Here is a 12,587-nt window from a genome sequence, read left to right as displayed (position 1 = left end):
TGGAAGCAGTAAAGAGTTGGAAGGAGAGGATGCCAGAAAGGCATGGGCCGCGAGGACGTGGTCCAGGGAGGGAGGGGCCCAAAACTCCTCAGCAGACACGGAACTGGACATCAGGAGCCTACACAGGCAGATCCGGGGACTCCGAGAACAACTTAGCCAAGCCAAGGCCACAATTTTGCCAAACAATAAAGCGATCGTGGAGCTAAGACAGCTGAACGATAATCAGCGGCATACGATCGAGATGGCGAATTTGACCCTAGAATCAGTAAGGGTCAGGTGGAGGACGGCAGACGAAATGTTCCACAAGCTGAGAAGGACGATGCGCTCGGCAGGACGGGAACTATTAAAACAGGGAGAAAAAGCCTGATGGGACTCAGGCTTAGTAGGAGGGGAGCTAATGTCACGAACGTGGCTTAGCATGAAAAAGGTTTTCACGTGACACATGGTTATGAGTCACAGGTATGTTATTGTTTTGCACATATGACCTATTTGGGTTCTATGATTTGTTATGTGTGGGATTTGTGATGCTTTGGCACATGGCTCAAGTATGAGTCATGGGACATGCGCCTGACGAGTATGCCTTGCGAGTGTGCCTTGCGGGCAAGCCTTGCGCATATGATTTAGGTTTTGCATATGACCTCATGATGAGGTCATGGGTTTCGTGCATATGACTCAGGCAAGTCATATGACTTGTTTATTGCGTTATGATTGGTTTATGAGTTTTGTACATGGCCTCGCTATGAGGTCATGGGTTTTGAGTATGTGATCACTTTGGTTACATGACTAGTTTGTTATGATTTGGATTCGCACATATGACCACTTTAGGTCACATGACTAAAGGCAGGAAGAATACTATATAAGGTGGTCGATGCGGCCGAAGAAGATAGATTCTTCACGCTTTGTTCTAAGTACTTTTCCTACTTATTACTTTAACGAATATAAGACATCTTTACGATCTTTATCTTTATTACAACGATTATTGTTACGCCGAGATAAGTCTTTTACGAAGACGAGTTAGAGAAAGCTTACGATAGGCATTCCTGATAGGAGGCAAAGGTCTTGTACTATTGGTAACGTAGGCAGAGGCCTAGAGCTATCGTAAGACAAAGAAAGAAGAAGATAGAGAGAGAAGTATCGTTTCCCGTCGCCAAGAACTAACCATCCAGAGAGGGATCGTTACACTGTTCTACTAAGCAGACCCAAACCTCTACTCCGCCTTGTTCTCCAGCAGCCAAATGAAAAACTGTGAAACTAGAAAGGCTAACACCAGCAGCCAGGTACCCAATCCTCAGATCTTATGACTTGAATGTGAAAGGGTCTCGCCTAGAGGTACTGATACCTAACAAGCTCTCGATGTAAAAGACTCTCCTGCCAGTCTCCCACATGGCTATCTACAGACAGTAAAGACAGAAAGCCCAGAAACTCATTCTTCAAAGCAAGGAAATCTCCCATCCTGACCGTACATCCTCCACCAAACAGAAAAAAATGCAGACCAGGGAAACCTCAAACTGAAAGCTGAAACCAACACCTCACCTAAAACAACAAGATTCCCAGCTTAACAAGTAGGACAGACCATACACGTAAAGTCGAAATAACAAATAAATACATCGTATATGTGACATAAATGTATTGTTCATTAACAAAAAAAACTGACTACTATACAACAAACAGAAAAATAAATTGATTGTACAACAACTATCCTTTCACCAACTTCAACATCACAATAACAAAAAAAAAAAAAAAAATGTTAATACATAGTAGAAATCAATATTTAGTGTACCATCTAACTGCCTTAATATTTGCTTCAATTCTATTCATCATTGAATCTGCTGGATAATCAAAATCTTTAGGTCAAAAAGTTCCCAACAAGCAGTAATTGCCTCCTCAATAGCTTTTTTGACCTTATTGTCTGAGCCCTTCATAAAATATAGGTCAGGATAATGCTCCTGAAGCTTATCTTTCACCAGAGCTCAAAGATGTTCAATTAGATTGAGATTTAGTAAATAGGCTGAAATTTCCATAAGAGTGATTCTCTGTCCTCCAAGCCATCTCCTACAAGATAACTGAGTCTTAGCATTATCAATGATAAAGAAAACCTCTTCCACCTCAAGATGCTTCTTAAGATCCTCCCATATCTCTATAAAGTTATATGGATCATAAACCTCAATAATTGACTTTCCAGTTACTCCAACTCCAGTAGAAGAAAGATTAGAAAAAACAGGCAAAAAGAAACCATGAGTTTGACCATAAAAAAACCAGTCATCATTTGATTAATCTTCCTCTCCCCTGTCCTAGTAGTAGATTCTATACAATCCTTATTCCATTTCTCTTTTGGGTACCTAAATACCCATTTTATCCTCTTTCCTCTCCTCCTCTAAATAGCAACCTTATCTGTCCACATTGTCTTCTCCTTCCATATCTCTCTTTTCCAGTACCTATGAGCTAATACCTATTTTAATTTCTCCTGAGCTAGATCCTCATTCACGTGAACTTTCTCTTGTACTAACCACTGTTTAAGATGTCTTTATGCAAGTCTTCTCCTGACTGCCATAGAAAAACCATTGGGAGCCACCTTTTGGGCAATCTTAAAACAGGTAATATTGCAATTTTCTAGAGCTTCCTCCACCATAGCATCATCCTGTAACTTAGTGATCTTAGAATATTTTCCTCTATCCTTTCTCTCCTTGTCCTCCAATTCTTTCTTTGAGATAGTGTTTTTGACAGTTGAGAAGGGAAAGTTGAGGTAGTCAGAAATTTACTGATATCCCATCTGAGACTCATGTAACCCAAGAATTCTCTCTCTAGTAAGCTCAGAGAGGTGATAGGTTGAAATAGGCTTTTACAGATGTCTGTGAAGAATAGAAGGTATAGTATGTAAAGAAAAAAGAATCAGATAAGGTGATAGGACTTTTGTTGAGTTGATATAATTTCTTTTGATAGGGTTGAAAATGGGGGGAGGTAATAGACAATAGTTACTACGCACCTTAGGGGGTTGATTATTTTTGTTAACAAATAATATGTCTTACGCATAAAGCACACGATGACGAGGAGGAGAAACGAAAAAGAAACAGTGCCTACTGTAAGCAGGAGGTATTGGTAAAACGAAAATACCAAGTTGTCTATCCAAGAGGGCCAAAGGGTCTGCCTGAGGTAGATAAAGAGGATGAAGTAGTAGGATATCAAATGACAGTAGTAGGATACTAGCTGAAATAATGAAAGAGAAAAATGGAGGAACAGCAAGAAGCCCGAGTACAGACCCAACCGTTACTCAATTGTTGTCATATTACTGTGTTTCTCATGTAGTTCCTTGTTCACTGAGAAATAGGATTACTTAGTGGAAGAGATACTACTAGTGGTAGGGAGGTAGAAGAGTGGGGGAAAAAAACCACTTTAGCTTAAACTGAGCGACTAGGAGGGTATGGTCAAATCTCACTGCAAGACAGATTCTGAAATTACTAACTGAGGCATTCCCCAATAGGGATTATATAAGTGGTGAGAAAGATATCTACCACTGCCAGTAGCAACTGGAAATGAAGAGAGGAAGCTGACTATGCCAAAGGTAAGTGAGCTCCTATTAGCGAGAGAGAACTAATAGACGAGTCCAAATAACTCCTCCCGTCAAGTAGACACGTTTTAGGCAGAGACAATCTGATAGACTTCAGAATTATCTAAGCCAATCAAGATTCGTTTCTGTAGAAAGAGATTGTCTAAAAAGGCTCAAGTTCACTCATTTCATTTATGACTAGAAAACAGCGAAGTAAATTGGGTAAAGTAAGATAGAATTGTAAAACAATATTATATTGTTAAGGTCTCTTCTCCGTTACCTGATTATCTCTAAAGCTTGAGAGGCACTTCAATATTTATATTCCAGGTTTGAGTGTTCATGGACAACATCTATTTATCATACAACTATGTATCTTTCTGATTATAACTCATAACATTGGGTATTCTTGAAAGTTGCGAACACCTGGAGACCCTGAAAATTACATCATCCTCTTTGGTAATTCTAATATAACTAACTTAGAATCATACTATTCCCAATAGTAGTTATCCGATTCTTAGAATCTTTAGACTTGTGGTCTAGTTCTCAAGTTGAACTGAGTTGACTCCAATTGTCTCTGTTGTTGATGAAATGATCAGTTTCATCTGCAGGTTGAATCTGCGAAAGTAGTCGTAATCGTAACTTGTTTTCAGGTCATCTGACTTTAAACCTCTATAACTCCTTACACAACGGATAGATGTCTTCTGGAAGACTTCCTACTAATTTACAGAAATCTATTCTACCAGATTGACAAATATTTCCTCAGTCAGCAATCCTTAGTTGCTCTGGGTAACAGATTTTCAATCACTATTGTTGTATTGAAATTTATTCTTGTAACTACAACATGTTCCAAAACCTAGTTGCAATACTCTGTGAAGTCCAATGGCTTCTATGGTAGTATCACTCAGAGTTCTAGACTCTTTCAGAGATTGTAGGGTAGATGTGAATATATTAGTCTCTTGCTGAGATCCTTTACCATTCAATAGCATCTCTTTGTGCAAAAACGTCCCATTACTTACAGCCTATACCAAAAGTATCACATGTTTAAAGCCTAGTAACCTTCTGAGTAGTTGACGGATTTACTCCACTCCACTTTTCAGACCTAGTCAAAGGTCTCCACTCATATATTCAGCGAACAAGATCTGGTCAGATGGACCGCAACAATGTATGTGGTGTTATTTTGATATCTTAAAGTCTGTAATATTATATTCACAGAACGCAACTGAGATTGTTATATATGATGACATGTGGATCCTGTAAAGGAGCCGGAGGAGGGTGTTGGAGATCAGAGATTCCAATTCTGGGTGGGGTCACCCTACTTAGGATGACTCCTAGGTATCAGATCCTGATATTTCTAATAACAAGAGACCTGCAAGGCAAAGGCAGGAGAGAATGCAAGAGTTAATCATTCCCGTAAGCAGGAACCATGGAGGAGGCAGAAGGGAATGGGGGGTGCCCACGATAGTTGATGTACAGTTGCTAAACTATGTGAGAAGAAAATAGGAGTAACAAAGCATGCTGTACTGGAGGTACTTTTTTTTTTTTTTTTATCATTATTTAATTACTTGTATAAGGTACAAGAACATCACAGGCGGTGCTAGCTATCGTATTAAGAAAACTGTTAGGCAGAGACAACCTGATAAACCTCAGTGTTATCTAGGCTAACCTGATAAACCTCAGTGTTGTCTAGGCCAACCAAAATTCATTTCTTTAAACTGAGATTATCTAGGAAGGCTTGGACTTCACTTTTTTCACTTATGACTACTAAGAGTGAAGTAAAATAAGTAAAGTAGAATTAAATTATTCAAATAATATTACATTATTAAGGTTTCTTCTCCATTGCTTGATTACATCTAAAGCTTGGGAGGCACTTCAATATTTATATTCCGCATCTAAGTGTTCATAGACTACATCTATTTATGATACAACTATGTACCTCTCTAATTATAACTCATAATGTCAGGTTTTCTTAAAAGGTGTAAATACCTGGAGACTCTGAAAATCACCACACCCTCTTCAGCAATTATGATAGAACTAACTGAAAACTATACTATTCCCTATAGTAATTATCCCATCATTAGAGTCCTTAGACTTATGGCCTAGTTCTCAAGTCGAACTGAGTTGCTCCAAATAGTCTTTGTCATTGATGCAATAATCAGTTTCATCTGCGGGTTGTATCTGTGAAGGTAGTTGTAATCACAACCTTTCTAGGCCACCTGACTTCAAATCTTCATAACTCTTTACTCAACTGTTAGATATCTTCTGGAGGACTTCCTACTAATTCACAAGAAACTATTCTACCGGATTGATAAATAATTCTTCAGTAGGCCACTCTTGGCTGCTCTGGATAACAGGATTTCATTTTAAATATTATCGTATTAAGAGTCATCCCCACAGCTACAATGTGTTCTGAAACCTAGTTGTAATACTCTGTGAAGTCCATTGGCTTCTATGGTAGTGTTCCTTAGAGTTCTAGACTCTTCTGGTTATCATAGGGTGGATGTGAATATATGGTCTCTGGTTGAGATCTTTTATCATTCGATACCATCTCTTCATGTAAAAACGTCCCATTATCTAAGACCTACACCAAAGTCATTACATCTTTAAAGCCTAGTAACTCTCTGAGTAGTTGACCAATTTACTCTATTCCAGTTCCTAGACCTAGCCAAAGGTCCCCTTTCATATATCCCATGAACAGGATCCAGTTGGATAGATGGTGCCTATGTACACGGCATTATTCTAATACCTTCAATTCTGTAGCATTATCGTCACAGGACTCAACTGAGATTAATATATATGATGACATGCGGGCCCACAAGGGGGCTGGAGGGGGGTGTTAAAGACCAGTAATTCCAATTCCAAGTGGAGTTATCCTACTTACGGTGATTCCTTAATATCAGATCCCAGTATTTCTAACAGTCTGTCATGAACATAGCTTAGCATGAAAAAGGGTTTCATGTGACACATGGTTATGAGTCACAGGTATGTTATTGTTTTGCGCATATGACCTATTTGGGTTATATGATTTGTTATGTGTGGAATTTGTGATGCTTTCACACATGGCTCAAGTATGAGTCATGGGACGTGTGCCTGACGAGTATACCTTGTGAGTATGCCTTGCGGGTAAGCCTTGCGCATATGATTTATGTTTCACACATGACCTCACTATGAGGTCATGGGTTTCGCACATATGACTCAGTCGAGTCATATGACTTGTTTATTACGTTATGATTGGTTTATGAGTTTTGTACATGACCTCGCTATAAGGTCATGGGTTTTGAGTATGTGATCACTTTGGTCACATGACTAGTTTGTTATGATTTGGGTTCGCACATGTGACCACCTTAGGTCACATGACTAAGAGCGGGAAGAATACTATATAAGGAGGCCGATGCGGCTGAGAAAGATAGGTTCTTCACGCTTTGTTCTAAGTACCTTTCCTACTTATTACTTTAACGAATATAAAACATCTTTACGATCTTTATCCTTATTGCAACGTTATTGTTACGCCAAGAAAGGTTCTTCACGAAGACGAGTTAGAGAAAGCTTACGATAGGCGTTCCTGGTAGAAGACAAAGGTCTTGTACTATTGGTAACGTAGGCAGAGGCCTAGAGCTATCGTAAGACACAGAAAGAAGAAGAGAGAAAGAGAAGTATCGTTCTCCATCGCCAAGGACTATCAAGAGAGGGATCATTGCACAGTCTCTCATGTAGTCTCTTGTTTTAAGAGAGATTGCATTACTTAGTGAAAAGGATCCTACCAGTGGCAGGGATGAGGAGGAGCGAGATGAGGATGTCGACCACCACTTGAACCATACGACTAGGAGGATATGGTCGAATCTCCTTATACGACAGACCCCTAAGTTAGTAGCTGAGGCATTCCCCAATAAGAATCGTGCAAATGGGGAGAATGAAGTCTAATACTTCTAGTACCAACCAGAAATCAAGAGAGGAAGCAGATTTTGCCAAAGTTTAGCGAGCCATCCAAGCGAGACAGGACTACTGGACGAGGCCCAGAAAACTCCCCTATTCAGCAAACAGGAAGACAAGCCAGGCAAGGATAGGAGAGGCTGTTAAAGAGAAACAGTACCCTTAGGCAGGAACTTTTTGAGAGGGCAGGGGGGAAGGTAGATGGCCCACAATAGTTGAACATAGTACTGTCAACCTATATGGGAGAAAAATAGGAACAACGAAGTGTGTCCACAGGAGGTCCTTTTTTTTCTTTTTTCTTTTTTTTTTTATAATCATGTATTCATTGTTTAGGTACAAGAACTCGCATGCAGTGTTAGCTATGGCATAAATAAAACCTTAATCCCAAACAAACAAAACAAAAGAAACCAAACCAAGCCACCAAAAAACGCGAACAACCCATATCGCAAAGCGCATAATAGCTTACTATAAAGGGAAACCCTCAAACTAAACTTAAAGCGAAATTCTACAAACAAGGAAACCAAACAAGTATGCCAACGCCTCCAGCCTAGGCCGAAGAGGAGGAGCTGAGTGAGGAAGTTGGGCTCCTGACAGGGCAGGCCCCAGAGGGGGGATCTCTGAATGCATTCATATCCGGGGGGAATCCGGTTGAGGTGGCGGAGATGTACACGGAAAGGCCGTGAAGCAGTGCCGGAGAAGATCAGATGGGCTCCCCCTCGTTCAGGCACTCAACCCCCGAGAGGTGGACGTTTCTAGCTCTAGAGCGGGAGGGGCAGCTGAGAATGGCGTGGTGGATGGACTCGGACTCCTCCTCGCAGTAGGGGCAGGTATCTGGAGTGTCTGAGTCCCTCCAGGAGCGGTGGCCGGCCAGGTAGCTTTTTCCTGACCTCATCTGGTGGATGCGCCCTGCCACGAACTTCCTCAGGCCCATGAAGGGGTGGGGCGACAGTGTGGATGAGTAAACGTAACGGGGTGGTGGTGGGTACTGTTTGGACCAGACATTTAGGAGAAACTGCCGGCAACCCCTCCTAAGGGCTGGAAAGGGGGGGTCTCCAGGTGCCCGTAGGGGCAAGGGTGAAGGAAGGAGGGCAGGCGATGCTGGTGGGACTTGGGAGAGATGTCCAACAAGTTTGACCACTCTGTGGGCTATTGCGTCAAGCGGGAGATGCCTCCTTACGGGAGGTGATGGCTCGGGGGTTTTCCAGTTCAGAGGTCTGTAACCCGGAGTAAGCCCTACCATTAAGGCTCGGTGGTCCTCCGGGGAGCGGTAAGAGGATGTCGTAGGGAAGGAGGAGTGCAGCCGTATGGCAGCTGGGTTCCTTTCTGGGGGAAGGCATACCATCCTCAGTGCCGCCAGACGTTGGCAGTGTTCGATGAGGCATTGGACAGTGGGAAGGGCCGATTCGCACAGGAGGATCCCGGTGGGGGTCTCGGAGAAACAGTTGGTGACCCATCACTGGACTTGTCTCCAAAAGACAGCAAGACGGTCTGTCATGGTAGATGAGGGTGAGAACAGGTCTGCACCAAAGAGGAGTATAGTGCGAGGAGGGATGACACTAGCCTGTGGCAGAGGAAGGGGGCGAGCCCCTTACCGGGACCCGATAGCCTCTTGAGCATGGAGAATGCACCCTGTGCAAGTGCGAGGCACTTCGAAAAGTGGGTGTTGGTAGCCCATCGGAGAGAGCAAGAGGCCGGTTCAAACCAATGGCCAAGCCATCTGACCACCCCGTCCACAGGAGGTCCCTTGACCTGCCTATTTATGCAGATACCTCACTCAACCCTAATCCTGTGAGACTCATACCTTCGCATTACCTTATCCTATAACTCTCAACTCTAAGTTATATGAGATCCTCAGCTGACTCAGATGAGTCAACTACACAATATACTGAAACTAATCATAATCATCATAACAAGTCATGTATACTAAGTATATCACATGCATGAAACTCGTAACTCATATGTATGAGTCATGTGTGAAAGTCATAACATCATATGTCTTGCAACCATGAGTCATTGCATAACAATAAACACCTGTGACTACCAAGCATAAGTCATGTGAAAGCCCTATTCTTCCTTGCTAATCTACCTTGTCATAATTCAGTTTGTGACAAGTATTTTTTTAAGCAACAGGAGACAACAACAGACAGTCACTATAATGAAGAACATTGAAGAAATCATGCATATTACTTCTACAATAAGACTTGTTACCAATTGATCACCTTCATCTTACAAGTGATCATGAAGTAGTCCTAACATTATATAACTAATTTATCAAATATTATTTTTTTTGTAAATAGAGCAATTACAAAATATAGCAGTATAAGTTTTAACTTAAAATACCTTATAATATTATAATAATATTATATTTATATTAACTTTATTAGATAAAAGTAAAAGATCTACTAAATCTTTATACTTATATAATTAAAATATGTTCTTAGTAATTAGTCAAACCACTCACTAGTTTTATGGTTAAGCTTGTCTCTCTTTTTTTTTTTTTTTTTCCTTTCAACTTGAATGTTTTCTAACAACTAGGTTTCATGACTCTTTAATGTCTCTCTTTGTATTAACAGGACTACTATTATTATTGTGAAAGTATGTATAAGAGGTTCTAGCTGCTTAACCTCAGAGAAATTTATTTCCGGTAAGAAGTTTTAGTTTAATAGAAAGTAAACTTTATAGCGCTTTTATTGAGGAAAGTACATTATCTAAAACAGTGGGAAATATAGGAGAAGCTTGTCATAAAATAAATGAAATTGCATGGTTCAGTACAACTAACTGCTCAACGATTTGGGACCAACCGCGATGATTGCCTATCAAACTGACCCCTCCCGCGAACGATGACACCGCTACCATTACCACTCGAACGGAACCGCTTTATAAATTTCGACCTCCTTCCCGTTCCTGCAGCTATTTGAGGTGAATAAATAGCCGGTTGATGCTTGTCTGAATACTAAACAAATGCTCGGTACTAACCTGACTGCTTTTCCTACCCGCATCCAGCTCTCTTGATGCATTTATGGTCCTGTTGGATATCTGGAAAGTTCACCTTTTGCATCTTTTCTCCCAACCGAAGTTCCAAAAGGGGTTACATTCTACCGTGATCAAAACCTGCGCTAGGCCGATTAGAGTACCTTATGCCCTCATCTCGGACAATTAATCCACTTAATTCTTGCCCTGGGCATCAAATAGACAATATTAGTATGATAACATTAATATTATCAGAATGCTGACGGTGCTTCAACTCGGGTACTTGTATGCTTGTACGAGTATGATGTTGCCTCGCCAAATTTGACAGTGTCTCGGGGCAGGGTTCTGACATCCCTTTCAAGACAAAAGGTCCCTTATAAAGCCAAGACCTGAACAGAGCAAGAGGATTGGAGGATGTGTAAACTCCTGCTTGGCAGCCTCGCCGTCCTTGTTAACCCACAATTTGTCGCGCGTTTGGGGCGATCAAGCCATGCCACGGTGCTACCCAATTGACGGGATGACGGGGTAAACCCTTGGATGGGGCAACCGCCACTTTTTGGTTTGCCTTGGGCGCATCGTACCATAGCAAACTGTTGGTGGTGGACCGTACCCGTAGTACCGGCAAGCTCTGCGCTCGAAAACCGGGAAAACCCAGATTGAAGCCTAAGAGGCAAACCAAAAAGTGATGGTTGACCCATCGTAACGGTTGCCCAATCCACGACACCAGGACTCCTCGTCAATTTGTGAAGTATCATATCCGACATAATAAATGCCAAGAACCTGTGTTTCACGCCAAATTCGAGGATTTTTAAAACTCTGTTTCCGGATGTAGTATGGCGTTTTAGGAATTTGACGAGTAGGTTCTTATACCGCTAACGGTATCACTTTCTGACCGGGATATCCTTCGGTTGCACCAGAGAACTGACCTCGGGACTTGTAGGAACACGAGTGATCACTTGATATTGCTTATCTGTTGTTTAGTGTCGAAGCTTTGAGCTGGGTATGATACGTTCTGCAATGATCCTTGATGGCTTGAATAATCTGGGGAATAAGGCGGAAATGACGATAGGAAACTAGAGGCTGTCTTGTACGAGTACTGAGTAAGGGCTGGGATTATAGCACCATTTACTATAAAAAGAAATGTAGAATTACCGCTTCTGGTAGACACATACCTATTCTTGCTTGCTGTGGCGCAAGCCTTCCAGGACAAAGTTGCAATACGGTTATGCTCCCCCTGCAGCTACGGTATTGTGATTACTCACGGAAGATACCTTCAATCGATCGAGGGCGAAAGCGGGGGGGGAGGTAGGTACTCGAGTACCCAAGTGGTAGCAACACCCTACTTGTATCACTTTCTCCTCCTTCACAGTAGACAGTACGGTACTGTACTCGTACGGTTCTCGTACCCTCCATCCCAAACGTCGACAGGAACGTGCAACATCGGCTGGGTATGCTTCTGCTCGATGGACTGCATAAATCACGTACTCAAGTGCTCGAGTTGCTGTACGGTGAAATCGCGTTTCACTACACACAGCAGATGCCTTCTTGAAGTGCTCTCCAAGATGGCGCTCCTTCCCCAAGTTTTCTCAGGCTAGATGGCTCACCAATCTCTGTTCCGCGCACCTAGAGCTTGGGTCGAATTTTGAATTAGGGGATACAGGTCAGTTTATAGATGCATAGGCACAAATTGCGCTCTTACTGCATGTACTTTCCGCTTCATCGCGATTGCCATAGAGAGAGAGCTTTTCCATAACGTACTAGTACAAATACTGTACCAGAAGTGCAGAGTCTGGGCTGCCTCTTCGGTCAATAAGAGCGCACAAGCAATGCACCAGTAAGAAGCGGGGGGACACTTGGAATTTTTGGTGAAAGGAGCTCACATTGCACTTTGAAATTTGATAAAAATCAAAAGCGGGGCCGGTACGATATTTGGGCGGCAGAAAGACTTTGTGTACCGGTTTTCCCCCCATACTCGAGTACCGGTAGTGGAAAGGAAAAAGAAAAAAACAGGGATCATTAAGTTGATGCCCACATACCGTACTTCGGTACTGTACTCGAGTACTCAAACATGGGACAAAATTTGACATTCACCCCTGTCTTAGATTCGACCTTCAGGTTCTCTCGAAAAGCAATGGATCTCCTCCTG

This window comes from Tuber melanosporum (genome assembly GCF_000151645.1).
Source record: "Tuber melanosporum whole genome shotgun sequence assembly, scaffold_38, strain Mel28".
Taxonomy (NCBI): Eukaryota; Fungi; Ascomycota; class Pezizomycetes; order Pezizales; family Tuberaceae; genus Tuber; species Tuber melanosporum.
This window is presented reverse-complemented; position numbering follows the sequence as displayed.